A 5,079-nucleotide genomic window follows, 5' to 3' on the forward strand; every position below is an offset into this window, starting at 1 on the left:
AAGTTTATCAAAATACCCCTACATTAACCCTCAACCATAAAATGCCAATCCATGCATCAGATTTTAATCAACAAAAACCACAACTTTGGAAATATATTCACTTTTCTATCAAGATTAATCAAAATCGATTTTCTTGATCCATATATTAAGGCGTCTGGAATATTACTTCTTAGGAAACCCTAATTTTATTTTTTACTTTGAATAATTTTTTTTTCTAGAGATTTTAAAATGAGCATTTTACCATTAAAGAAAAACTATTTCAAATGGTGGCAGTCCCATCAATTTCTGAGCTGAAACGATAATGTTCATGCTAAATGAATAAAATTCTCAAATGAGTCAAACCATTAGAGCACTAAAATCAGAGCACTTAAATCAAGATTATCAAATCATACCATTTTTTATTGCAACCCAATTCAAAAAAATAAAATAAAGAATAAATAAAAAATTCAAAATGGATGACCGGGAATTTTCAAAACCTGAGATTCACGTTAATACAATTTACTGCATCATGGTATATAAGATTCATGGGCTCCAAATGGTCGCGCTTTTGGTTTGTACCTAAGTAAAATTTAATAAATATTAAAAAAAAAATTGTACAGAACCTATTGATTTTAAAATATCCAGATAATATCTATTGGTATAAAATAAGATGACTTACTTTATTGAAGTTCCTTTTTAGCATTGTTTCCAGAGAATAGCATCAAGTCTTCATGAATCTTCTTTCGAATAAATACAATGTCATCCTTCATTTTGAAAGAACAAATAATAAAGATAATAAGTTAAATATAAAACTATGGAAATGAAGTATATATGCAAATAGACTACAAACATATCCATACCTGTGAGAAATTTTCAGTCAATTCCCCATTCCAACACTCCATGAACTTCAACATGAAGACACCGCAATCATTCCTATGCCAATATTTGTCAAGGAATAAGTCAATATATAATGAAGACTTAAGAGAATATTTTAGTTAAAACCCAAAATTGATGAAAAACATACAGGTTTGTTTGTAATGGAAGTTGAGGCCGATCTTGACTCCATTTGGAAATTGAAAGTATTGTCCCTTCATTTAGCGAGGTTAATATCCTCTCGCATATATCCTTTTACAAATCATTCACGTATTAAGCTATCTAGGAAATTAAAATAATGTCTTAAATGAGCCATGATAAAAATTAACTATAAACAATAAATTAACCACAATTTGGTGCGTAATCTCGGGAACATTTTTTCTTCGTATGGAATCCAGAATATCTATTTTTTTATCCTTCAAATTTATCACGTATAAAAACCAATGATAATCCAAGCATATGGGGATGAAAAGCTGCACATAAATTACTATAAGTAGTCAAAGTTTAACACATTAGTCAATATATCACTCAATACAAAGCTACAACACAATGGGTAAAAACATAATCATAAAAGATAGAAACTTGGGGCAAATACTTTTCAAATAATTACCAGTTCACAAAGAGTCAAGTTGTGGTGTAGTTTCTTCTCTGAATAGTAACATTCTAGTTCCTCTATTCCCTGGATGCTTCCTTTAGAAATCTTTTCCTATCATAACCATTGAGAAATTTAATACATACAACTAACTTTAGTCACTTGTTTCATTATCAAGTATACAAAATGCAAAATTTTACCCCAAAGTATGCGGGAAAGTAATGGCACTATATAATTCTATCTTTTTTTTTGTTTGTAGATCAGCATTTGACCGAAGGCATTAACAACCTACATAACATCCAAAAGTATAAGGTTGTCAGTATATAAGGTAGTTAGAATAATCCCTTAGGGAATACTATTGTGTAGTGAACTTACTGGGCTCACAATCCAATTTTGATCTTCCAGAGTACAGAGTTCCTCTTGAGTTGCATAATAGTCTTCTATATGTACCGAAAGTTCTCTATGAAGGACAATTATATCGTATAATTGGAAATAGTTTAGTGAATCAAATGTTCCATTGTATATAATACCAAAATTATATATTTATTAAAAGCAGAATAAATATCACGCTCTATTATCAATTTCTCTTTATTATATTACAAATCCATTATAACCTGGATCATATATTGATTTCATTAAAGTAATGAAAAGAAATAATCATTGGTCAAACAAAGAAGTTGTATTAAAATACAAGAAAAAATAAAATGAAGCAAAACCTCACGCTAATGATTTTGTTAAATTGCATAATTTTGATACCCATCATTTTCCCTCGTGTTGAAGACTTGTTTGTTGACACTGCATTCCACGTGGTCTAATCTGTCTGAACCATGTGCTACAAGATTGGTCATTGCCTGCCAAGTTTTTGACCCATGGGCTATTTTACTATATTTGTCTAATTTCTATGAAGTTACAAGATGATACGTCTACTGAAAAAAGAAATATCTAAAATATCTTCTCATTGAGTTCTCAACTCCTGAGGTTATCTATACCGATAACAAATTAAACTCTAAAACTTGGACCACAAATGATAAATCCTTATCATTAAAACCAAGTAATAATTTTCATTTCTTCGCCATTTGTGTATGTTACTAGAAAGTGAAACTTTATTATTTTAGTAATTTTTTACTAAAATTTTGATGGAACTTTTGGTCTATATATTTATGTATACATGTATACTTCATCCATATTGCATAAAATTGTTTTTTTTTTTTTTAATGTAATTAATGAGGTACTCCTTTGCCAATAGCAAAAGAATAAAATGACTTAAAAAACCCAAAATTTTACCCTTAAATGTTTTTTTTTTTTTGGTTGGGGATAATTTCATTTGAAGTTTTCAAATTAGCCAAAAGGAAAATGTTTAAAACTTATAAATCTTACTCTTGTATCATTTACAATTACTTTTAATTATTTAATACATCTCTAACTCCTAATATATAAATAAAAAAAATACTATTTAAGGGAGGAGGCTAGCATTTATACCTCAACACTAATGCTATCTAGGTAAGACTGTTGGGCTTCAAGCTGTTCAAGACATTTTGGCAAATACATCTCTGACAAACTCACTTTCACATGTAGAAGAAAGATAGTAGTTACAATAATAAACTAGTAGATAATCGAAAAAAAAAATTTCCCCTACAAAACACTTTTGCAAAGGTTTGAAGGAGCCATAAAGAACTACAAGTTTAACTTCACAGTAAAAAATTTATTTTACATAATTTTTTGTCAGTTTCATTTAACTTGACTAGAATGAAAATTGACCATTAGCAGTTAGCACCCAATGTCTATGTCATGAAAATTTTGACATTCTAATCTTATTTCTTTGTACTTACATCGACGTCTTCATCAGCACGCCTTCTCTGCTTAGAAGATAATGGTTCTATCATCAAGTCTATCTTTCTTATTTCATTTTCAATCTTCTCTTTCACATTATTTTCCAATTTCAAGATCTCCATTTTGGCTGCGTCTTTCTCCTTAAAACAAATTTCGAGTTCCTTGACTGAGCCCAATAGCCATTCATTCTCAATTTTCATGACATTGAGATTTGAGCAAATGTTGTACCATTTATTGGTCATGGCTTCAGAAATGTTTTCATAGTTCCCATATGTAGAAAAATTCCCAACTCAACTCATCAAGTTCTTCATGCCAATCACAAACTAAACTCTAAAACTTAGACCACAAATCCAGCTTTATCAGAAAAGCCAAAGTAATAAATTTCATGGCCATTTGTGTATGCTACTCGAAATGAAACTTTACCATTTTAGTAAATTTTTACTAAAATTTTGAAGGAACTTTTGGTCTATTTATATGGTTCATATGCAAATATTTATGTATACATGTATCTATAATACAACAAATTTGTAGACTATTTTTTTTTTTTTTGGTTGGAGGATTATTTCATTTGAGGTTTCCAAATTGACCAGAAAGAAAAATGTTTGGAACTTAATTATAAGTTATTACTCTTATATTATTTTCAATCATTTAGTACTCTAACGCCTAATATACAAAGAAAAACATACTCTTGGAGGGAGGAGGCTAGAATTTATACCTCGGCTTTAAGTTGTTCATGACATTTTGTAAAATGCATCTGTGATGAACTCACTTTCAATATGACCTGTAAAAGAAGATAATAAGTTGCAATAAACTAGTGGGTTATCAATTTTGTGTGTTTGTTTTTTCTCAAAAACACTTAGTTGCAAAGTTTTGCAGGACCCAAAAACCATATGTTTAACTTCATAGTAAAAAAATAATTTTTATATAATTTATTTGTCAATTTCATTTAAATAAACTATAATGAAGTACACTAAACTATAACTGACCATTTAGCAATTAGCACCAATGACTAGGTCATGTAAACTTTTGAATTCTAATCATAGTAATTTTCTTTGTACTTACATCGACATCTTCACCAGCACGCTTTCTCCACTTAGAATATGATGGTTCCATCATCAAGTCTATCTTTCTTATCTCACTTTCAATATTCTCCTTCACACTATTTTGCAACTTCAAGATCTCCGTTTCGGCTGCCATTTTCCCCTCAAAACAATTTCTGAGTTCCTTGATTGAGCTCATTAGCCATTCATTCTCAATTTTCATGGAATTGTGATCTGAGCAAACCTCGTACCACTCAATCATCTTGGCTTCAGAAATTTTTTTGTAAGTGGTAGCTTGAATCTGTTGAATTACTTCACAAATTTGATCCAACATAAGACGACGTGTATCCTTCCTTGTAATAATGCATCTTTTAAAGATATCACCATAACGGTTGCAAATGGAATCAATTTTTCCACTGTCCACGTCTATCTTTCTGATCTCAATTTCAATCTTCTTCTTCACAACTTCCAATTCCAAAGCCACCATTTTAGCCATTGTTTTCTCCTTAAAACATTTTTCAAGTGTCTTGACCGAGCTCATTAGCCAATCATTATAAATATTCAGGGCTTTGTGATCTGAGCAAGCCTCATCCCATTCATTTATCATGGCTTCAGAAATATTTTCATAATTGGTAACTTGAATCTGTTGAACTATCTTACACATTTGGACTATCAAAAGACTGCGTGTATCCTTCCTTTTTATGGAGAAAAATTCGAAGATATCACATTGATGAGAGCAAATCGAATCAAATGTGTGTGATAAAC

At 30.1% G+C, this 5,079-nt stretch overlaps 1 long non-coding RNA gene across 4 annotated transcripts; it reads right to left on the reverse strand.

Annotated features, from left to right (window-relative positions):
* Positions 1–695: 695 nt before the first annotated feature.
* On the reverse strand, positions 696–5,079 carry LOC122063998. Of its 4 annotated transcripts, XR_006135538.1 has the most exons (8): positions 3,990–5,079; positions 2,924–3,006; positions 1,645–2,295; positions 1,463–1,558; positions 1,200–1,325; positions 1,004–1,104; positions 840–912; positions 696–743 (listed from the first exon to the last, which is right to left on the reverse strand). It is a non-coding gene; the product is annotated as an uncharacterized LOC122063998 (long non-coding RNA). The 4 variants fall into 4 exon arrangements; XR_006135540.1 differs by lacking the exon at positions 2,924–3,006; XR_006135537.1 differs by having other exon boundaries at positions 2,924–5,079.

Source organism: Macadamia integrifolia, unplaced genomic scaffold, assembly GCF_013358625.1.
Source record: "Macadamia integrifolia cultivar HAES 741 unplaced genomic scaffold, SCU_Mint_v3 scaffold1509, whole genome shotgun sequence".
Classification (NCBI taxonomy): Eukaryota; Viridiplantae; Streptophyta; class Magnoliopsida; order Proteales; family Proteaceae; genus Macadamia; species Macadamia integrifolia.